At 49.0% G+C, this 24404-nt stretch overlaps 1 protein-coding gene across 1 annotated transcript in view; it reads left to right on the forward strand.

The window, feature by feature from the left end:
• Positions 1 to 572: 572 nt before the first annotated feature.
• The window catches only part of PKMYT1 (protein kinase, membrane associated tyrosine/threonine 1), a 747012-nt gene continuing 723180 nt past the window's right edge, over positions 573 to 24404 (forward strand). Inside the window, exon 1 of the mRNA XM_069651669.1 lies at positions 573 to 860. The gene's annotated coding sequence lies outside the window, so the exon portion shown is untranslated. The remainder of the gene's footprint in view (positions 861 to 24404) is intronic.

The raw sequence follows: 24404 nt of genomic DNA on the forward strand, positions 1-24404 counted from the left end.
CTGGCCTGCCTCCGCTGCCCACAAACCCAATCCAAATCCCCAAACACACCTGCCGTTTAAGGGAATGTTCAGTGCAGTGCAAGTTTCAACTTCTTCCTAAACTTTCATTTTAAAACGAAACCATTCCAGAATGGTTTCTTTTTAAAATAAAAGAATAGGAACAGTACAACTTAAAAAAAAGTAGAGGAGCACCGCTCCCGACCACTGCCATCACGCATACGCCCAAAATGAAAATAAACATATCGGTGACGCTATATCCAAAGAGCAAGCCAATGTGTAGTTATTTGCCGGGTCGTCCCTTCTGACACCTCCTTGTGAAAGAACGCCGCTTTCTACAAGTTTGCCGCACGCCATATCCAAAGCACGGTCCGAGGCTGTCTCACTATAATTCTGAGTACTCAAGCAAACAGAAACGGGGCCAACGGTAGAACAACTCGTGCTGAAAATCCTCGAACAAGCAGGAGGCAGAAATAAAGCATCGATTCCTTGGTTCATCAGAGCGGCAAGAACTCGCGGAATGTCCACAGGCTCAGACAACAATACTACATTAGTTTCCGGGATCAGACCTCGAGATTGGAGCATGCGTACGGAAATTCATGGATGCTGGGAGTTGTAGTTTGTTGGCGCGATGAGCGGAAGATCGTCTAGTTTGTCAGAACGCGGGGTAACAGACGCAGTGTCCGACCGCAGCAACAAGGGCTCCAACGCTTTCCCAGACCATGCATTTGGGACGCTTTTGGCAGTCTGTCGAAGGCCAGAAGGACGGCAAGAAATAACCGGCTCCTGTGTGCCCGAAGCGCGGGTGCCTCCCTGCCTGACCAAAGGAGGAGACAGACCGAGATACGCCGGCCGGTTTACAGGTAGTTGCGGGTAGTGGTCGAGTCGTGGTGGCTCGTTGCTTTTTGGCTCACTTAATACTATCTCACACTTCTGTGTTACAAAACGCCTACTGTCGGAATGAGTGTTGCCATATTGAGGTCTCTTCATGTCTAGTTTCTTTGACCAAATCGAGGAAACGATTTTACAAGCTTTACTTAACGAGTAGAAATTACCATAATGTTGACATCACAGGAAATGACATCACGTAACTGTTGACCCCTTGGATGGCATGACATAATGATCAGAGAAGAGGCTTCTGATTCTTGCAGTTCCTGCAGGACATTTTTTGATCACCTACCAACTAGAAAATAGCCGTTCAGATATACAAAATTCTTGCTAAAACAGGTAACACACACTCACTCTGTATTAAAAGCAGAAACACATACTCCTGATAAACAAACAAGATCGCTACTATCAAGAGTAGGCAGGGGGGGAGAAGACATTTATTTAAAGAATGTGTCAGATAATGCAATTCTGTATCAACTTCTGTCTTTTTTTTTAAACACGAAACAGTCAAAGAAGATTTTGGAGTACAAATGTAAATGCTTATGAGTTATTCTTAGATATACACATACCTTGGGAAAGTTGTAGGATCTGTCACAAAAATCTGTAGGCACTATGAATACTTTAAAAGTAATAGCCAACTGCCAAAAACGGTAAGCTTGGCAAGTATGGAAATTACTGTGGAGTTTCACCCATGGCAGCACTTACATATAAGGCTCCCCCTCTCATACAGGAACTATTTTTCTTTTCCGAGGAGGTACGCTACCCCCTCACTTACCCACAATCCTCACATTGTTCAAAGACAAGTTGAATCATGGGAGCATTCACTCCACAGGCAGGCGCAGAGGGTTGGCAGTACAGTGACGAGTAGGAGTAGTGAAGATTATCTGTAAGTAATCAGAGCATTACTTCCACGTCCCTCCTCCTTGTCCCAGTACTTACATACTTACCTATGACGAATACCCAAGTGGTCAATGAGACACGACAAGACAATGTAGAAATGCAGCAGTCCCCACCAATTTATTGTGAGAAGGAACCAACAACAGCCACAGTTGACCCACCGGCAACGCCCCCACCCCAAAGGCACCATTCCTTGGGTTACCGACATTGAGCTGGTAGTGCGTTAAGTATTTGGATCCGCCCATGTGGTCGCTCTACAGATCTCATGAAGAGGGACACCCTGCGACTCAGCCCAGGAGGCCACTATATCCCTCGTGGAATAACCCTGGACATGCAGTGGTAGCGGCTTCCTTAGAAAAATGGAATTTTGAAAACCACCTTGGGGAGAAACTGGGTGTGTCAACGTAGCACCAGAGCATCAAAAAGCACCTTGAGGAAGGGGGGCCGACACAACAGAGCCCCCAATTTCCCCCAAACGATGAGCCAAGGTAATATCGACCAGGAAAGCGATCTTGAGAGGAAGGTACTTCAGATCAATCGGCTCAAAGGGAGCCAACTGCAAGAATCGCAGAACAAGGGGCAACGGCCAAGGAGGAACACCCCTATACTGAGGGGGCAGAGAGGAAGCCAAGCTCTTAAGGGACCGACCTACCAACCCCTCATCCTGCAGGGCACCCCAAACCCCCCTTCAGAGCTGCCCACTGGGAACGAAGAATAGCCACCGCCAGACCCTTGTCGAACCCATCCTGAATGAACTTCAGAATGGCCGGGATAGCACACGGGAGGGGGGGGCATGAGACCCCTCACAAAATGCCTCCAGTGTTGATCATAGGCGACAAAACTGCTAGGCCTTTTAGAATGTAAAATGGTTTCTGCCACTTGGCCCGAGAGACCCAGTGCTAACAGCCGCTCCTTTTGAATAGCCAGGCTGACCAGCGGATCGCATGCAGCCCGACCTCTGCCCGCTTGCAGTGGGCAAGACTGACCCAGAATTCGACCTCCTGAGTTTGAGATCCTGAAGAGAGGGAAAGCACCCCTTGCAAGGCAAGAAGGGGACAGTAAGCATCACAAACGACCCACTCTGCCTGATCTTTCACCCCACTTTGGGGATGAGGGGAATGGGAGGAAAAGCATACAAAAGACCCTAAGGTCAAAGCACCCACCCCCCAACTCGCACCACAGGGAATTGGGAGCAGAACCGATGGACTTTGGTAGACGAGAGGGAGGTAAAGAGGTCCAACACTGCTGTCCCGAACCTCTGACAGATCTCCCAAGAATGTCCGGTCTGACAAAACCAACTCCTGAGAACTGGGAAAAACCCTGCTGAGACTGTCCACCACCACATTCTTCACTCCCCGAATGTGAACTGCCACAAAGACAACAGGTGACATTCGGCCCATCCTCCTATGAATCCCGCCAAGCCATTGAGGCCCCCCCTCCCCCGATGGTTGACATAGGCCAGGGCAGAGGAATTTTCGGTGTGGTCCAGCACCACCCGACCCTGGCGATAAGGAGAGAACTGCTGCAGAGCCCTGTAAATCGCTGCCAATTCCCACCAAATGGAGGACCAGCAGATCCCCCTCTGAATCCCATTGTTCTTGCCCGCATCATGGACCCCAGAGAAGCTCCCAGACGAGGCCGCTGGCACCCGTTGTAACCGTGATATTTGTGGGGTGATCTAACACAACCCCCTTCCGCAGGGAGCCCATGCGCAATCCCCAGGCCATATTCTCCTGCAACCCCAGAGAAATCGGAACCAGGGTTTCGAGGGATTGCAATGAGGGCGACCAGTTCTACAGGAGATGCACCACCAAGGTGTGTAGGTGGGGACGAGCCCAAGGGACCAGGAGAACACAAGAGGCCATGTGCCCCTGCACCACCAGCTGATGCTGCGCCAACACCCAATCACCATAAGACACGGGAGAGGACCGCTGGAGACAAAGGGCCCACACCCGAGGGAGGGAGGACCATCCCCTGCTTGGTGCAGAACTGAGTTCCTATAAACACCAGATTTCCCACCCCGTTACCCCCCAGTTGACCATAAAGCCTGGAGAGCACGACAGACCTGGAGGACATGGACCTGGACAGTACTCCTGAGGTTCGCCTTGATCAACTAGTCATCGAGATAGGGGAAGAGTTGGACACCCAGTAAATGCAGATGAGCCACCAATGGGGATACCAGCTTTGTAAAGACCCTCGGAGCTGACATTAACACAAAGGGAATGATCCAGAACTGAAAATGGGTGCCCCTTTCTACTGAAAACCAGAGATGTTTCTGATGGGATGGGAGGATAGCCACGTGGTAATAGGCATCCTTAAGATCCAAGGCCACCAACTAGTCCCCCTGCCGCTCCAACCTGAAGTGAATCCCCTTGACAAACACATTGAGGACCTTCAGTCCAATATCAACCGATACTTTCCAGAGGGTTTCAGCACCAGAAAGACCTGCGAGTACAACCCCAGAGCTTCCGGGTGAACCCCCACCATTGCTCTATTGTGCAAAAGGTCGACAAGGGCCATGGACTTCCCCAACCTATTGTAAGGTTTTCTGGCTACAGTATTCATGGTCAAACAGGACTGGACTGGGGGAGAAAAGAACTTGATCCGGTAACTGTACCAAACTGTCTGGAGAGCCCAAACGTCCGAGGCCCACCGTTCCTAAACCAGAAAAAAGTCCTGGAACCTGCCACCCACAGGCACTCAGTGGTTGTCAGGACTTCTGATGTTGGGCGGAAGGTTTTACTGCGCCAGGACGGGAATGGATGCCCTGTGACCTTCGGAAGCCCCCAGTAGTATGTGCCTGGGACCCAGTGCCCGATGACTTGAGGCTGGCTGAGAAGGCAGACTTTCTCTGTAACCGATCAGCGTGGTTGTCTGCCCTGAAGACCTTGTGAACCTTATCCTTCAAGGTGTCGCCAAAGAGGTTGTTGCCTTCAAAGTAGAATTCCGAACCAGCAGCCTTCTGAGACCTGTGACTGCTTCTCCCCATGAGCGAGCCTTTCCCTGTGAAGCTAGGGTGGTAAGCCTGCTACACAATACCCTGCATATGGGTAGAGGCAAGTGGGACCTCACCAGAAGAGACTCCCACACTCCCTCTTGGGACAAGGACTCCTGTTCGCATGAGGAACTCCCTAAGCAACATATCCCTAGCCCATCTTCAAGAACACTGAAAGAAAACATGAAGATCAAACTAAAATTTGTTATTGTCAACCAAATACTCAGATTGTACCTACGAAGAACCTTGGCAGCATCATGAATCTTGAAGGCGGAGACCTTGCTTAGAGGAGAACCCATGAGCGGCAAAGGAGCTGGGGGAGAGACTCTGAGAGGAACTGGGATGCACAGCGTCCAAAGCCAGGGTACAGCTTCTAATGCATGGAGCTGGGGAAGCGGTGAGACTTGAGAGACCGAGGGGGATGCAAGGCGTCCTGATAAAGAGCGAGTAGCAAGTGGTGGCATGACCGTACCACAGTGGATCTGGAAGTTCATAAAAGAGGCTGATACCACTTCAATAAGGGCATCGCAGATGTTGGGGAGAATTCTCATTTCTGTGCTATTTCCTTCAACCTTAGAGACCCCCAGATACTTTGCTGGATTTAGGACTTTTTAATTTTAACCCTGGAGTGAGTGAGACCTTTTTCTCACTCATGTGTTTTTACCGGATTTTGATTATTGCGTTTTCACTGTTTTTGGAGTCTGACAAAGGCCCATAGGCATCTTCTTTTTGAATTGTGACACACAGCACCTTCAGATTTCTCAAAAGGTTTCACTACCTTTACTTGTGTGAACTACAGTTCCCAAGAATAGTAAAGTGAAATTGACTTAACCTAGCTTTTCTCTTTGTAGGTCAAGCAACACCATCTTATGTGGATTGCTGGGGGGTTACATAGTAGCCCCTTATCCTACTCTCTCGTGTAACATTTTTGTGTTTGTTTGGGTTTGTTTTAATATTTATAATGCGTGCCAGACCCGGGGGTATCGGGGCGCAGAAGGAAAAAGAGGGTTGTTCTGCTTCAGTTACATTGCTGTAAAGCAAAGGTCTTCAAACTGTGGGGCATCCCGTGGGGGGGGGGGGGGGGGTTTGGGCGTCAGAGCCCAGCATGAAATGTAAAAAAAAAAAATTAAATTTAGATTGGAGGAAATGAGAAGGGCCAGCTCACATGGTCAGACTGGGCCATAAAACGATCTTAGGCACCAATGAAAAAATGGGCAGCAGTTGCAAATGGATATTCAGTGTTCAGTCACAGCAGACTGTTTGAATAGTACCCAAGGGGTTGTTTTTTTGTTCAAATGTAAACAAATGGTGATATTTAAAGAATATTTACTCGGCAACAATGGTCAAAACTACTAGCTGCATAGTGAAGTAATTCCTCAAACTGGCAAAGTGGCCCATTTTTACTGGCCTACACTAGCATTTTGCATTTTTGGTATAGTCATCGCCCTATTGCCCTATAGGCCAGTCCAAGCCTGCCGGCTCATCCATAATGGGTGAGGGGGCGTCCACGCACTGGCCTCCTCACCCATTATGGAGGAGCCGATGGAGGAGCCGAGGAGCCAGCCCAGTGAAACACTGACCAGTCCCTCAGCTGCTTTTTCCAGCTGAGGGAGTGCTCCTGGGCTGGCTGAACTGTCAAAGGGAAACTCTGTTTGCCTTTGACAGTTCATTTCCCCAGCCGTGCATGATCACTGAGCCATGCAACGTTGGGGGTGTTTTGCTTCGCCAGCTTTGCATAGCTCATTGGATATGCTGGCTGGGGCACTGCATGTATGGATGTGCTAGGGGGTGCTCCTGCGCCTCCTCGCACATACGGGCAGAGCAACCTGGAGTGGGGCATTTTAGCAACCACGCGAGGTACGTTTATGACGATTTTATTTTTTATTTAAATGTGTAAGGATGTGTGTATGCTTGTGTTATGGGACTGTGGTGGGAGCAGGATGGGCGGAAGCACTGGGATAGTGGTGGGAGTAGGGTGGGGAGAGCCCAGGGTCTGTACTGGGAATAGGGTGCGGTGACGGCACTCAAAAGTTCATAGCGATTTCTACATACTGTCCATCTGGCACTTTTGGGGGGGCCCGGCCTGCCCAAACTTTGCTCGGGGGGGGGCCAGGCCAAAAAAGTTTGAAGACCACTGCTGTAAAGTAACATACATTATATCCACATTAAGGCATTAACGGTTGTTCAGCTTCGGTTACATTGCTGTAGAGTAGCATACATTATATACATAATTAAGGCAGGTTACATCAAGAAAACAATATATACAGTGTATACAGATAGGGAAAGTAGTTGTTTGAATGTAGTAAGGTGTCAAATGTCATTTTCCTTGATCCAGTGCATAAGGTTGGAGCTAAAACGAAGATAGAGTAGTCTTCTCTTAGTGTCGGTGGGAGCGCGTTCCAGTATTGGACAGCTTTGACCGGAAAACTGCTTACACTGGTCTTTATGCGATTAAATCTAGGCACTAGTAGGAGGTTGGCGTTGGCTGTTCTCGAATGGCAATTGGAGGATTGTCTGGAGAATCTGGCAATGAGGTATTGTGGGGCAACATTTATGTGTCGGGGATGCTGTTTTGAGAAGAATTTTTATCTTTTGTCGAGAGCCAGTTGTTGGATCTTCTGCAGTCAGATATATGGGCTTTCTTGGGGATGCTTAGGGCTGCTCTCAGGGCATTATTTTGAAGAATCTGGATCTTGTTGGTAATGTATTTATTACTCCCCACATATAAAGCATTACAATAATCCAGTTTGGATAAGACCAGGGCTCTTGCTAAAGTAATGCAGTTATTAGGTGAAAGGAAGGGCTTGGCTGCTCTGATTAGCTTGCAGGTGTAAGCTGTAGCGGAGGCCATGGAGTTGACTTGTTTTTTGAAGTTTAAAGTAGTCTAGATAGAATCCAAGGGTTTTGACTTCCTTGGCTACTGTGATGTCATTGTTGTCTATTTTAAAATTCGAGTAGAGATGGCCAAGTTTGTGGAGGTTAGCAGGGGTGCCGAGAATGAGGAGTTCTGTTTTGTCATCATTCAGGCATAGACCATGAGAGGCCATCCATGCCTGGATGATGAAGTACATGCTATTCACGAAGGCCAAATCCTTGTTATCTCCCGTCAACAGGATGAGGATCTGTGTATCATCTGCATAGTTAGTATAGGTGATACCCAGGCCATCTAGATCGTCAAAATGGGGCTTTGTAAAGATGTTGTACAGAGTAGGAGAAACACAGGTGCCCTGGGGTACACCGCAGGTGACTGGTATGGGGTCAGCACTCCTAGGAGATGGTTGCATTCCAGAGATTGTTGGATTTGGGTATTTGGAGGTACACCACCTTGTCTTAAGATTTTAAGCAGGAACGGAACTGTGGAGATGGGGCGATAGTTTGTGGGTAAGGAGGGGTCAAGTGTTTGTTTTGTGAGGAGTGGGAGGACCCATGACTGTTTCTGGTTGTGGGGAATGGTGCCAGTGGAGAAGGAAGCATTTATAAGTTTGGTAATAAATGGGGAGAGGTCACGTGCAGCATCTTTTGATTTGTGCTGGGCATGGGTCACCGTGGCAATAAGATGGTTTGAGGGTAAGGATGACTTTTTCAACTTCAAGGATGGATACTTTCTTGAAGTGGAAATGGGGTGTAAGTAGGGTAGGAGGAATGGTAGGCGGGGTATTCAGGGGCACGGAGATTTTGTTTGGATTAGGGGCGAGGAGAAGGGTTTCTTTTTTATTATTGATCTTGGCTTGGAGTGTCGATATTTTGTTAGATGGGGCGTTCTGAATACTGGTGCACCAACTTTTGTCTTTAAGGCAAGTATCTGGGGCTTGGATAGTGAACAATTCCTTAGTATTGGAGTTGGCTTGAGTGCGCAGGTTGTAAGATTCGTGTTTGGCAAGGATAATCTCTTTTTTTGTAAAGGGACGCTAGTTTGCTAAGGTTGTTTTTGTTGGTGTTCGATGGCTCCAGTATAGAGATTTGTTTGCATTTGCGTTTCTCCAGTCTGATTGCTTTCAGGTGGGGAGAGAACCAAGCATTCACATGTTTTTTCGGTTTACTCTTTCTGACTTTCAGTGGTGCTATGGTGTCTAGGGCAGATAGCGTTGCTTTGTTGTACTCTTCTACTAAAATGAATCGGTCTGTGAGGGCAGGAAGAGAGTTCAAGGTGTGTAGAATCAGGGGGACGAGTTTGTCGGTTGTAATATTTGTTTTGTTTCTAGTGGGAATGGCAGGAGCTATGCTATCTGTTCGTAGGGGGGCTGTCGCCTCTAGGGAGAAGGAAATCACGTGGTGGTCGGTCCAGGGCAACGGTGTAGAGGAGGTGATGGAGGTCTGGTAGTTGTACTCTGCTATCCAATCGAGGGTTCTACCTTTAGTATGGGTTGCACCTGTTACCTTTGGGTGAACCCTAATTCCTCAAGGGAATCATTGATCTCCGTAGCGTTATGATCTGATGGGTCTTTGAAGCCAAGGTTAAGGTCTCCTAAGAGAAGGCATTGTGAGGAGTTTTTAAGGTTGTCAGACAGGATATTAGTAAGATTTTCTTCAAAGGAGCCTAGTGGGTCTGGGGGTCTGTATATGAGGTGAATGGATAGTGTCTGGGTATCAGATATAGTCAGCTTGGCGGTGAGGGATTCGCAGGAGTCCACATTTAGTGGGGGTGTGAGTCCCAGTGCTAAGCTAGTTTTAGCAATTATGGCAAGGCCTCTGTCTCGAGAGGTGGTGCAATCTATTCTTAGAAGGGTGTAGTCCTTGGGGATGGATAGTACGATCGCTGGGCCGGCTGCTGAGTGCAGCCAGGATTCAGTGATTGCTAGGAAATCCATTTTTTCTGTTAGGAGAAGGTCGACTATTTTGGTAGCGTGGGCCACCATAGAACGGGCGTTTATTAGAGCTCCTTTTATGCCGGTCTGTGTGGGCTCCAAGGGTAGACCCTGGGTTTTAAGGTAGCGCATAGGGTGTGTGTTGTGGTCTCGATTGATTCGGCTATTGAGTTGGAGTGGGTGCTGAGTGTTGGTAACTTTGTGAGAGGGGCTTTGGAGTGAGGCTGCTGGCCTCTTTGGTTTCTAGTAGTGTTATTAGGGAGAGGATATGAGATTTTGGCTAGAGGTTCATACATTTTGGGAAGTCTGGCGCGGAGTTTGAGGTTTCTTTGGAGGCAACAACAAGGTCTTGTAATCGGGCGATTTAGACAAAGGGGATTGTTGTGGAGCGTTGCATATGCATGTGTTGATGAAGGCAAGGTATGTGGAATGGTATGGTCTGGTATCCTTAATAGGTATAGGATAGTCCTCAGTAGGACAATGTAGGTCAGTGGCATATACATAGTTTGTGTGTGACGTGGCTGGCTAGTGGTAGGTGTGGCATTAAATTTAGTGGGGGGGTGTCGAAACGCGGGGTCAATGGCTAGGTGAGGTAGTATCGCAGAGGCTATGGCAAATGTGTAGATGGATATGGCGATCTATCTAGGGTAGAGTGATGGCAATTAATCAATAGTGGCACAGATGTTTAGATACCATGATTTCGCAGTGGTGTGGGCACAAAGGCTAGGTTCAAGGTATGCACAAATGTCTAAAATCAGGGTAAGCTCAGATGCACAAATATCTAGATTAATAGATATTTAGATGCAGAACTGATGCAGTGGTCACAGAGGCAAGGGTCAGCATAGGCATAGGAGCTAGATTCAAAGTATGCACAGCTATCCAGATTTGAAATGGGCACCAATACACAAATATCTAGATTCAGAGTAGGAATAGATGCACAAATATCTAGAGTCGAAATGGGTACAGATGCGCAGATATCTAGATTCAAAATAAGCCCCAACGCATAGATATCTAGGTTCAAAATGGACGCAGATGCGCAAATATCTAGATTTAAAATTAGCACAAATGCACACGTATCTAAGATCAAAGTAAGCACAGATGCAGAAATATCTATATTCAAGATAGGCACAGATGCCTAGGTGCAAAACTATTAGTGGTCACAGAGGCTATGGTAAGCATAAGCACAGGAACTAGGTTCAAGTATGCACAGCTATCTAGATTCGAAATGGGCACAGATAAACAGTTACCATGTTACCATCACTACTTTAAATGGCTGGTGGCATTGTGCTTTTCTACCGCAGGCTGGACCCTCAGCTGCAGTATAGCACCCATGGGTGACCATTTTGTCAAAATGGCCCCAGTCTTCTATCTGTTTGTAAGGTCTTTGTTGTGTTTTACTCTGTGCATTGATACACATTTGAACCCTTGGTTTGTCTTGCCTTTGGTGGGCTTCATCCCTGAAGCCCGCCCCTGGCTGCAGTGTGTCTGGAAGGACAGGATGTGAGGGAGGGCCCCGAAACTCCCCTGTCCTTTGTCTCTAGGAATGCCTGAATGCAACTAGTCCTGATTTGCTGGCTGGCTGTCCTTTCAGAACAGCCACCATGCTGTGTGATTGACAGCCTAGGCTGTGTATGCATGGGAGAAACCTGCTTAAAAGGCAATGGTTTTGGGACTACAGGCAGAGTCGATCACTGGAAGAGACGCCTGACGAAGAAACCGTGAACAAAGCTTGCGTCAACCTCCTGGATCCTTGAATTGTCTGGTGAAGCCCTGCTTCTGTGCTGAACTCCTTTTTCACCTCGACAGAGAAGCTCCAGGCGGAACGATTTCTCCCTTCGGTTAGTGGGACCAACTAACCCTGAGACAAATTCACTGCACCACCATCCCCGACTTGACGTGCCTCTCCATTGCTTCGGAAACCCGATGCCGGGGGTCGAGTGTTCGTAGTCGAGTGCAACGTCTGTCAGGGAACGAATCCGGCTAGAAGCTCCAGGAGACTCCTAAAAACCCTCCAGAAGCAGGACCTCCAGATCCAGAGTCCCCTCATTAGAGTGTAGGACCGAGGGAGCAAAGAGAGTCCAACCAGTGTCCAAGATCTGCAACAGTTCGATTCTGCGGTTCCAGCTCTTAGCAAACAGCAAAGAGCCCGTAGCTGCCGACGACCTCCCAAGTACCACACTGCAAGAGCCCTCCAGACGTTCTCCCTCTTGTCCCCACGACTGAGGCTCAGGAACAAGGGTCTGCACTGCTGTAGCTAGACAGAATCCAGCTGGACCACTCTTCCTCAAACCAGAGGTACTGTTTAGGCTTGGGGTACTTACCTTATTGCTTTTAGCCACACGCTTCTCAATTTGGAATTGCATTAGTTTACCTTTTTAGAGTTGATTTCAACTCTCTCCTCATAGGCTTAACAGCTTGTGACCCTACAAGTGATTTTTCTAAAACTCTCTAACTTTGTGCAACACTTTGATCTAAGAAGTGCATCGGATTCATAGACTGTGTCCCAAATGACTTTGGCTGTCCTGGCTCCCTGAAGACTCTTCTAGTCCATTGACTTTGATACTGTTTGTCCCTCATAGGTGGTAGCTTGTTGTATAATGTTACTGCTGCGAAAGGCTCATTTAGTTTTCGTTGGAAGATTTAGTTGTACTTGCATATACTGAGAAACTGTCTAACCCTTTTCCTTCCCTAACCTTTCCTTTTATACAGCTTCAGAATCTGCAACTAGTGAGATATATAAATGCCATTACTGTACTTGTGATTGAAGTCGCCTCAGGGTGTAGGCATTGTGAAAGAAACATATCCAAAGATTGTCCACTAACTTGTTTTGGTTCTGGAAAGTAATTTTAAAGTATATTTACATTGTTACAACACATTGCCCTTTTAAAGCACGTTTATTTAAAAATTGATGTTAATTAAATAAATAACTATTTATAACTGAAACCTTGAGTGTGTTACTTGGCTACTTGTATTTACGAATTTAATCTGTACAGCTATACAGCTCACATTTACCCATCCTGACATTGGGCTGGCTGCTCAGTCACACTACCAACTTGTGTAATACAGACCTATACCAAAAGGTGTGTTCTAATACCAAGCAGATAAGTGTTGTGTAGTCCCACATAGTGTGGCTGCATCAATTCTTACCTAACACTGGTGGCAGGCGGTGTGATTGTCGTAGAGTGATTACATTGACTATTTGTTGTACTTGTGCCCAACTAAACCAACCACAAGGCTAAGCTCCACCAAAACGATAAATAATTGTAACATGCCAAATATGGATAACTTTAATATGAGTCCGCCCTGACTTGCCTGACAATAGAACAACTTAAAGATATGTGTAAAGGTAGGGGTCTGACTCTAAAAGGAATACAATGTGGTTGATTGTAAGGTTGTTAAATCACCAAACCTTGGGTAGTAGGCCTGTAACACCTACTAACCAAAATAATTTAGAAGATGATGATTAGGATGCTTGAAAAAGTTCCTGCAAAGTGCTCTCTCTTGTTGTAGCTCAGGACATTTCATGATTACATGTTGAAGTGTCTCAATGCTTTCCTCGTTTTTGCAAAATCTGCAGTATTGGAGTGTGAGATCTTGTTTAATTCGTACCAATCTAGCTCTTGCGGGCAGAATGTTGAGGCGTAGTTTCATGAACAAGGTTCTGATTGATTTGTCTGGCAAGATCCTCAAATATGCAGGCAATTGATTGATTGACTGATCTGACCTCCAATTCACTTGTTAAATTGTCTTGATATTTTGCTTTATCTTTCATTGTGGTTGTCCAGTCGTTAAGCATGATTTTTTGCTTTGCGTCTTGAGGTCGATAAGTTAGCATTTCTGCTGTTTCCTCTTGTTCGAGGATTTTGGTCATCTGTTGCTTCCATTCCGTCAGTGCTTTAGAGCATATGGGGTTTGTTTTTGACCTCAAGATGTCAATCGCTGGAATCTTCTCTTCGGAGATAATCTCACAGTAGAGATCCATTTTTTTCCAGGTTACAACTGAAGCCAGTGATTGGATAGCTATCCCAAAAAGAATCCTTGCAACAGGAAATGAAGATGGTAGCATCATCATTTTCCTCCAAAAAATGGCCTCTAATTTGGGCCAAATAGTCGCCGGAAGATTTATCAAAGTTTCACCTGCATGCGCTATACATCGGATCATTTTGTTCCTATAGAATGTTATAATAGGTTTAAAGGAACATTTTCCAAGCAAGACATATCATTGGCATGCCAGGGAATGTGTTTTTTAAAAAATATATAAGTTGTATCCATTCTTTTTCGTCAATCGTTCGATTTATCAAAATACCTAAGTATTTGAAAGTCCATACTACAGTTAGTTGAAGTCCGTTGATGTATAGCACTGGAATCTTGACTTTTGGAGTCATTTTTGTTTTGGCGGTATTCATTTTTTTTTTAATTATGTTTTAACACATAACCGTTCTCTCGAGGACAAGAGAGAAAAGAAAACATACATGTCTGCATTGGTTATACAATGAAAAAAAAATGCCACTTCAAATGATTTGATAACATCGATGTACTTCTGTTGAGTCCATTCTTGTAAACATATTTGAATAACAAAAAGATCCACAAAAAAAAACTTTTCTCGTCCCCTTTATTTGGTTCGTGTTCGTAGGGTGTCGTGTTGTTAGTCCAAGAAAGGAGTATTTGGTTTAATTTACTTCTGCGGACCCTTGTAGGGGAAACAATATGGATTTGGTTCGATTGACTTTAAATCCAGATAACTGACCATATTCCTCCAGGAGGGATATGGCTCGAGGGATGGTTCTTTCTCCAGCATGGGGTCTGGCATGGATTCACATGCTCATGAATATTCCCCGTCGTCAGGCTGGGAATCCTCGGTAAAGAAAAAACCAGTATCAGTTTCGTTTCTGATCTGTCTTTCGTAGTAATAACCAATCACTGGTCTCTGCGTCATACTGACCACAGCCAATGACTGCCCTCTACCTAAGCACCGCCTCTGGCAGCCATCTTCAGATTTTTACCGCACGTTCATGTGTTGGGATCCTCGTGCTATTGCTCTCGAGGGTTAGTGCTTTTTTTCGCGCTTTTTCACAAAAAACTTCAATTCTTTCGGTCAAAAGAGCCTCAAGCTCCACCGATCCTACATCCGATCAACGGGGACCCGTGTCGGATTCGTCTGTGCCCCTCAAGGGTGAAGATTTCGTCGAGCTACACTTCGGAGGACTCCAGAAGCTTCTCAGGCCCGGTCTCGGAGATGGCCCAGGAGAAGGGAAGCTCGACGCCCGGAAAGCTGTTCAGGGTCTGCCCTGGATGCCAGCTGCAGAACGTCTTTAAGGAAGACGAACACTCTTTCTGCCTTTACTGCCTTCATGAGGACAAAACGCACGTGGAGAAGGATTGTGCGTTTTGCGGCAACATGTCGGAACGGACCATGAAGGACCGTCATCAACGTCTCGCCAACTGGCTGGAGGGTAAGAGCCCGTCTGGCGAGAAGAAGAAGAAACCCGAGCGGTCTTCTAAGACCTTTGAGGGCGCCCCGGCGACGGGGGCCCAACATAAGGCCAAGCACCGCGAGTCCGCTGGCACCGGGAGCGCCGAACGGTCGGGCTCTACGGGCGCCAGGCAGGGCGCACCCTCCCCGGCACCATCAACCACGAGCCAACGCTCTGGGTCGGGTAAGAGGAAGGCCGAGCACCCGGCGAAGCTCCTGGAGAGGCCCCGGTCGAGCTCTAAGGCAGAGGAGGAGCGTGGCAGTGCCCCCTCCCTCAAGGATAAGGCGGTGAGCGCACCTAAGGTGGTGAAGGCCTTGATCCATCCGACCAAGCCCTCTATCGAAACGGTCGCGGCGGCCCTGGCTCAGCCTGTGGAGGCTGCGCCAGTGGTGGCGACATCAGGGCCCAGAATCTCCCTGCCTCCTCGGAGGGAGTCTTCTTTTGTGCCCATCGATAGGACCCCCGTGAAACCCTCCGTGGGGAAGAAGAAGGGGGGGCAGGGCGTCGTCGTAGATTCGGCCTCAACCTCAGAAGAGGAGCTGATCGAGGTCTTAAGCCACGGCCTAGGCGTGGAACAAGGCCAGCCCGTCGGAATGGACCCCGACGCGGGTGACGACGACGACATCGTCGAGGATACCGACGGGGCCCCTGCTCGCCCGTCGGATTCCCCTCTGCCAGCGCCGCGAGACAACTCGGCGGCCATTTTGTTGGCCATACAGTCCTTATGCACCGAGATAAGGACGAGGCTACCGTTACCGACAGAGGAACCTCTCCCGTCGGGGGATCCAGAACCGGGACCTTCTGGTGTTCCCCCTACCAAGAAAAGAAGGATCCATCCTCCACCTCCTTTTCAACCGTCGCGCCCCGTCCAGCCCTCCTCCCCGTCCACCCGAGGGGATGATACGGGGACTGACACGGCAGCGACGGGTACGGACGACGAGGCATACGACGAGGATTTTCCGTCGTCGCCCCCCACCAGGGCTTCTCCGCCCGACGAGATCGGATCTTTCCACTCCATGATCTCCAGGGCTTCCGAGCTTTTCCAACTCTGCCCTGAGGAGAAGAAAAAGGAAGGCTTCCTTTATCAGCGGCGCGAGGCCAAGAGGAAGACGGTCCTCGCAGTGCCTCTGTTGGACGACATTTGGGATGAGGGCCTTTCCCTCCTCAAGAACCCTTCCACTACGCCAGCTAGAAGAGACCGGTACGAGAAAAAGTACCGGGTCCCGGACACGGCCCCCCTATGCCTCCGGGCGCAGCCTACCCCTGACTCCGTCGTCTCCGCGGCAGCCAGGAAGAAAGCGGGGGGGGGTGCGGCCTCCACATCGACTTCCCCGCCGGACGGCGAGGGAAAGAAATTGGATGCTATGGGACGTAGAGTCATCTCGTCGGCAGCGACGACGATTAAAGCGGCCAACGCCTTGGCTATCGTGGCCCGCTACGACAGGGAGCTCTGGTACAAGATAGCTCCCCTGCTGGATTTTCTGCCGGACGACAAGAGGGCGGAGGCCCTTGAGATCCTCCAGGAAGGTGAAGTGGCTTCGGACCACGCCATCACCGTGGCGACGGACATCGCCGACACTGGGTTCCGCCAGCTGGGCAACGGCGTTTGCCTTCGACGTCGTGGATGGCTCAAAGCTACGGACTTTCGGCAGGATGTCCAGACCAGAGTCCTGGACATGCCCTTCGACGGGAACAACCTGTTTGGGAAGACAGTGGACGATTCCCTTCAGGCCATCAAGGCGGATACTGAGACGGCCCGGGCCCTTGGAGTCCTGCAGCAACGACGGACGCCCTTTCGGAGCGGCGGAGGCAAGGGCGCCTCCAAAGGTTCCGGCGGCGGTTTCGCTTCCTACCGTCAAGCGGCCCGCTCGTCGTCGCAAGAGGCCTACAGAGGACGAGGCAAGTCTAGCGGACCCCGCCGTCGTCGCCAAGGAGGTCAAGGCGGCAAGGCCGCGTCCAAGCAGGATTGAACCGGCCGTGGGGTCGGGCCCCCACCGAAGCACCCCGGTGGGAGGCCGGCTGGCGGGCTTCGTCAGCGTGTGGGAGTCCATCTCCACCGACCGTTGGGTGCTGGACGCCCTGGCCCGGGGCCACGCGCTCGAGTTTCAAAGAAGGTGCCCGCGCGTCCCCCCCGTGGCCAGGAAAGAACTTCACGTCCCTCAACTTCTCCTGGAGGTAAAGGCGATGCTCAGAAAGGGCGCCATCGAACTCGTCCCAAAGAGGCTTCGGGGCTCCGGAGTCTACTCACGATACTTCCTCGTGAAGAAGAAGACGGGAGGATGGCGCCCCATCCTGGACCTGCGACGGCTGAACAAGTTCATCAAGGCGCAGAAGTTCCGGATGGTCACCCTCCAGCACGTCCTGGGTCAACTGGAGGAAGGAGACTTCCTATCGTCGTTGGATTTGGAGGATGCCTACTTCCACATTCCCATCCTAAAGGGGCACCGAAAATTCCTCAGGTTCGTGGTCCAAGGGCGTCATTACCAGTTCAAAGCCCTTCCCTTCGGACTACGGTCGGCACCCAGGGTATTCACCAAGTGCCTCGCACCGGTGGCGGCGCAGCTGCGCCGCGAGGGGATTCACGTCTATCCCTACCTGGACGACTGGCTCATCCGCGCCAAGACGAAGGAGCTCGCCGTGGTCCACACGGCAAGGACCGTCCAACTCCTCACGGACCTGGGATTCTCCGTGAACTACGCCAAATCCCACCTGGTGCCCGCGCAAGTCGCACTGTTTCTGGGAGCGAGGCTCGACACAGTGTCCCTTCTGGCCTCCCCGTCGGAGGAGAGGACCAGGACCATCTTGGGCAAGGTGCAACGGATGTTGGTGGCCGACGCGGCCAAAGTGAGATCCATCAAGTCCCTCCTCGGGATGATGTCTTCCTGCATCTACCTCATTCCCATGTGCAGGCTCCGGATGCGCCCGTTGCAAGAATTCCTGGATGCGCGCTGGATCCAGACGACGGGCAGCTTCGAGGAAAGGATCAAGCTCGACGAGAGTTTCCGACGAGCCATACGGTGGTGGGGCACCCGCGCGCATCTGACGGCGGGCATGGACTTCCAGACCCCAGCCCACCAGGAGACTGTGACCACGGATGCCTCCCTGGAAGGGTGGGGAGCGCACACCGAAAATCTGCACGCGAGGGGACTCTGGCTCCCGACGGAGAAGTCCCTGCATATCAACGTCCTGGAGCTCCGTGCAGTGTTTTGGGCCCTCAGGTCCTTCCTTCCGTCCCTCAAGGGCAAGGTGGTGAGGATCTTCACCGACAACACCACCACCATGTTTTACATCAGGAAACAGGGCGGAACCAGGTCCCCAGCGCTGTCCAAGGAGGCGCAGGACCTGTGGCATTGGGCCGTCGCCCAAGGGATTTTTCTGGTGCCGTTTCATCTGGCAGGGATAAAAAACACCATCGCCGACTCACTCAGCAGGGAGCTGCGCTCGTGCCACGAGTGGGAACTACGGCAGGATCTGGTGGATCGCCTCTTCCGACGGTGGGGCACACCCCAGATCGACCTGTTCGCGACGGCGACGAACACCAAGTGCCGGAGGTTCGCCAGCAGGTTTCCCCAGACGAGGAGCATGGGCGATGCTTTCTCGTTCACCTGGGAGGGCCTGTTCCTCTACGCGTTCCCTCCCTTGCCTCTGCTAATCCGGCTCGTCAACCAGCTCAAGAGGTCACGGTGCAGGATGATCCTCGTCGCACCTGCGTGGCCGAGGCAGATATGGTTCCCGGACCTTCTGGACTTGTCAGCGTCCCCGTCGATCAAGCTGCCGGCGGACGCGGATCTACTCTCCAGGGAAGGAGGCGCCATCCTCCACCACGACCCGAAGTCGCTGAACTTGCAGGCCTGGCTCCTGCAGCGCTAGAGTTTGGAGGATACGACATACCGGCCGATTGCAGAGAGGTTCTTGCAAAGGCCAGGGCGTCCTCGACTCTTAAATGCTACGGACACAAATGGAAGAGGTTCTCTGTCTGGTGCCACGCACAGAAGATTAACCCTCTATGGATTACGGCTCCCCAAGTACTGCCGTACCTGCTGACGCTGGCCAAAGCTGGTTTGGCACACGCGTCCATCAAGATTCATCTTGCTGCGATCTCCCGATACACCAGAACCACGGGGCGGACGTCCTTGTGGTCTCATCGTCTGGTGAAAGAGTTCATGAAGGGACTGTTCAGATCGTTCCCGCCGGTGAAGGCTCCGGCCCCGGCGTGGGAGCTCAACGTGGTGCTGACCAAGCTCATGGGACCTCCGTTCGAGCCTCTGCACTCGGCCCCGTTGAAGTTTCTATCGTGGAAAACAGCTTTTCTTGTGGCCATCACCTCCGCACGACGAGTGGGAGAGATCCAGGCCCTTTCCTGCAAGGCCCCGTACTTCACTTTCCACGACACGAGGGTAGTGCTCAGGACGCACCCCTCCTTCATGCCCAAGGTACCGTCGGACTTCCATCTCAACGAACCCTTGGTGTTACCTGTGTTCTTCCCGTCGCCTTCGTCGCCGGCTGAGAGGACTTTGCACTCGCTGAATGTAGCTAGAGCGCTGAAGTTCTACGTGGACCGCACGAAGGGGTTTCGGAAGACGTCACAACTCTTTGTGAACTTTGGACCTGTCAATCAGGGGAAGGCTCTCTCGAAGGCTTCCATCTCCAGATGGCTCTCCGGCTGTATCATGTACTGTCACCGGTTGGCAAACCGACCGCTGCCTGGCCGTCCGAGAGCCCATTCCACCAGAGCGATCGCAGCTACCACGGCGTTCCTATCTGGTGTGCCCCTGCTGGACATATGCAGGGCTGCTACGTGGAGGTCGACGCACACCTTCACGAAATTCTACTGCGTCGACCGGGATTCCAGGGAGGAGTCCAGGGTCGGCCAAGCAGTGCTGCGCAACCTGTTCGCCTGAGGTGAGCCTGGTGAGGAGGTAAGATGCTTAATGTTGAGTTGATGTGATGCTTAATGTTGAGCCTTTGCCACCTCCCGTGGTTGTGCATGTGTGTACTGCTATGTATTCTTTATTCATGAGCATGTGAATCCATGCCAGACCCCATGCTGGAGAAGGAACAAGTTACTTACCTGTAACTGTTGTTCTCCAGCATGGGTCTGGCATGGATTCACATGCGAACCCTCCCGCCTACCCCTCTGCGGCTCTTCACTTGGTCATACTGCCACTTCACGTGCTTCCAAATCTGAAGATGGCTGCCAGAGGCGGTGCTTAGGTAGAGGGCAGTCATTGGCTGTGGTCAGTATGACGCAGAGACCAGTGATTGGTTATTACTACGAAAGACAGATCAGAAACGAAACTGATACTGGTTTTTTCTTTACCGAGGATTCCCAGCCTGACGACGGGGAATATTCATGAGCATGTGAATCCATGCCAGACCCATGCTGGAGAACAACAGTTACAGGTAAGTAACTTGTTCCTTCTGGGTTGACCACATGCAGGAGTATGTTATCGGCATACAATGCTATTTTGTACTCTGTCTGTCCTAAGTGCATTCCCTCTATTTGGGTGTCTGCCCTTATATTTTGCGCCAGTGGTTCAAGTGAAAGAGCAAACAAAATGTCCGATAGGGGGCATCCCTGCCTGGTACCTCGCTTTAGTTGAAACCACCTGGAGTATTCCCCATTTACAAATACAGAGGCTGTCGTATAGACTGCCTGAATTCCTCTTCTAAATTTGGGGCCCATTCCAATCTTGCTGAGAACACTCATTAGAAAATCCCAGTCTACCCTATCGAAAGCTTTTTCTGCTCGATGGAGAATGAGGGGTCTATGTTCAGGTTGTGGGAAGCGTGTACCAAGTGCAAAGTCTTGCGCATGGTATCAGCTCCCTGCCGACCTAATCTAAAAGCCCCTTGATCTGGGTGGATAAGATGGGGCATGAATGATTCGATTCTGGCAGCCAGGACTAGTTTTAGTTCAAGAGTCCGACGACGATATTAATGGGAAGCCGGGGCCGATTTCATCTGGGTTTTTTCCTGTGTGCAGCAGAGACCTTCACACATCAGTGGTGCGAATTTCTTCCCCGGGGGGTCCAAAAGCAGGGGGTCATTCCACTTTTTTGGACCTCAGGACAGGAGCTGACACGGAAGAAGGACTCATCCGCGCGCCCCCTGGTGGCTGACCCTGTATTCAATTTAGCTAATTTCTATCCATGAAGGCTCCCATCGTATCCAGACTATGTTGTAGTCCTCGTGGTGTTTTGTCGAGTAGGATGATGTCATCCGCATACATAATCAGTGGCAGTGGCGTAGAATTCTTGGCGGATTTGTTATGGTCAATATAATTTCCCGTTCTAAGTCTGCAGTGAACAAATTAAAAAGCGTTGCAGCAAGTGGTCAGCCTTGCTTGAGACTGTTCCATGTCTCAATAAAGGCAGTTTGCACACCTTCTTTAGTTAGCCTTACCCGTATCTTAGTGCTTGAACAGAGTAGTTTGATTGGTTCGAGTATGTGTGATGGGCATTTCCATTTTTCTAATTTGTTCCAAAGTATTTGGCGATTTACTGTATCAAAAGCTAAATGAAGGTCGACAAAGTCCAAACTGTTAGCTTTTTTGAGATAGCTTCCTGTTTGATTAGATTGAGGAGGAGATTTATGTTTGCCCCCACTTTGTGAACAAATCCTGTTCGTCTCTTAAAAAAACGGGTTTCAGCTATCGCCCAGGCAGATAAATCCCTCAACAACATTGTCCCAAAAATGTCCCCTACGAGGGCTATTGGCCTATAGTACACCAGATTTTCTAGATCGCCCTGCTTATATATGGGAATCAATGTCGCCGATTTCCAGGTAGATGGGATTAATATAGCCTGAGGATTTGGATCATGATGTAAGCCCATATCTCAGGTGCCTTCTTTATGATTTTGTTTGACAATCCATCAGGACCAGGAGCGTGTGAGCTATTCAGATTGTTAATTTGTAGAATGTCTTGTTTTGTCCTGCTCACTCTTCCATTTCGCTGGTGCCCCGCTGGAAGGTTTGGCACCCTGAGCCCGCTGTCGTCCCGTGGGACCTCTCTGCATCTGGTCATCCTAGAATGTCTGCGAAGACGCTTCGACCCATTAGAATAGTGGGACCAACTATTCTCGGCATTCAAAATTGTGTGTGGTGGGTAGAAGACAGGCGCTCAAGTGTGCACAATTAGTTATTCAGTGACCAATATGTGTTATCTTGATATGGAGATTTCCACAAATGTTCTTGAAGTGACGGAATTTATTCAGAGTTTGGACAGCCGACACGTGTTCGACCTGCGGGTCATTCTCAAGGCTGAACGAGTACCATATTGTTAATGTTAACAAATCATAATTGCCCATGTTTGAGATGCACAATACAATTAAATACAAATTTCACAACAAAAATATCAATTTGAATAAACAAAATGAATAACCAAAATTATATGCAAGTGATAAGAAATAAATAGCATAGGTTACCAATTGTAATTCAATAGGTGAACATCAATATTAATCAAAAAACCACATTCCGGTTCCAGGCAGGAGGGTTCAAGCGAATGATGATCAAAATTGACAAAACAACATCTAAAACGGGCCAAAGTAAAAATGAAATTTTGATTCATAATTATCAGACCCTAATTCAACCAATCAGTGGTTTTGTGTATTATGAACAGGGTGCATGGTTAAGTTTGAAGTTTGGCATTCCACTTTGGAGTAGGTCATGTTAAATTAAGCCACATAACTAGTGAGCTGTGCCCAAAAAGATTTGCCGCCACAAGTGCCCTGATTCATTATCCATTAAAAGATCCGTAATGTAAAGAAGTGGCGATGCCAGAGTATTGGTGAAGTCACCTGTTCCAGTCATTTATAGAGTAGGAATGAATAAAGTGAGCCATGCTGATGTCATTTGAATGTGAGTTACTTCCTAGGTCATGTGGAGGAGAAATGCAATCTTGCCCAAAATACTTGTTCCGGCACAAATGCTTACTGTGAATAAATAGGGAGGATGACAATATAGCATCACATGATGTGTGTCATATTACTAATGAATGGGTCAAAAAAAGCATGCAGTCAGCATACCTGAAAGTGTATTAATGTCCCGTTGTCAAGAAAATTGGACTTCAATCATAAGCTGCCAAGAAATATTGTCTGGACATATATAATGTCAGCCAGGAGTCAGTGGCTCGATAGTACATATATACCTGAAATAAAGTAATGTGTATTCATTATTAACTTACATGAGCCGGACTAGCACAAATCATAAAGCAGCAATGCTGTGTGTGACCAAATATTATATCATCCAGGAATCAGTGACTTAGTTAAATGCATATGCCAAAACCAATGTAATGTGTGTCCATTATTAACTTCCATTGGCCAAACTAGCGCAAATCATAAAGCAACAGCGCTGTGGCATTAATGATACAGCGTTATGTTGCTAATCATATAATGCCATAAACACATTGGCGTCCGTTCTTACATAATTTATACTGAACTGAGAGAAGGACTAGTTACGGTTAAATAACCATGATCGGTACTGATCCCCATGTAGAGACTAGCTAATGTGGCTTACTGAATTCACAATCCAAAGTACACAAATAAGTAATTCCATGATCCAGCTTACCCGTAAATCAGAGCAACCACAAAATAAAGGTGCCGGATCCCGGCGGAATACATCAGAGAGCACGGACCGCCGCTCTGTGTGGCATTTAGCACCCAATGCTTCACGGAAGTGACGTCAGTAACGTGATGACATCAGGCGTCCATCACGTCTGACGTCCTAATGTAAACCCTGCGGCACGGTTCGATTCCCAAAGTAAAACTGGTTATCAATGTGTTGGGAAAGTCGTTGAGACGACCATTAAACAAAACAAAATACCATGAGGGCAAAGGTATGTGACCCAAATTGCCCTTTGACCAAGAAATGTAAACAGGGACCGGGTGGCAAACCATAATCCACCAGATTATTAATGTGAGTGTTAAAATATTTAAAAACTGAATTTTCAAAAATAGTCTCCAAATCAGAAGAAAGATGACTATAGTGGGAGGCCTGAAAGTCATGGCAATGCAATGGAGGAATTTTCCAGCATGAATTAGGAACCAGAAATATGATTTTCCTGAATTAGCTGTTTAGTTTGGGTCCGAGTGCACCTGGGATCGTGAGTATTTCCAACACTAACCGGTGATCCCTATCGCCAGGGCCCCTTTCTACGCACGAGTGGCCCCTGAGGGTTACTTCCTTTCCACTGCTAGTGCGAACTAGCGACTCCATCCTGCTCTCTGGAACTGCCTCTGCCTTCAAGTGGAGGTCCTAGTGGGAACTTATTTTTCATTGCCTCATCCACCTTCCTGAGCTGCTAGAGACCCCTGAAGAGACCCTGTTTTGTCTATTGGAACAACCGCG

Source organism: Ambystoma mexicanum, chromosome 3p, assembly GCF_040938575.1.
Source record: "Ambystoma mexicanum isolate Mex_15411 chromosome 3p, UKY_AmexF1_1, whole genome shotgun sequence".
Classification (NCBI taxonomy): domain Eukaryota; kingdom Metazoa; phylum Chordata; class Amphibia; order Caudata; family Ambystomatidae; genus Ambystoma; species Ambystoma mexicanum.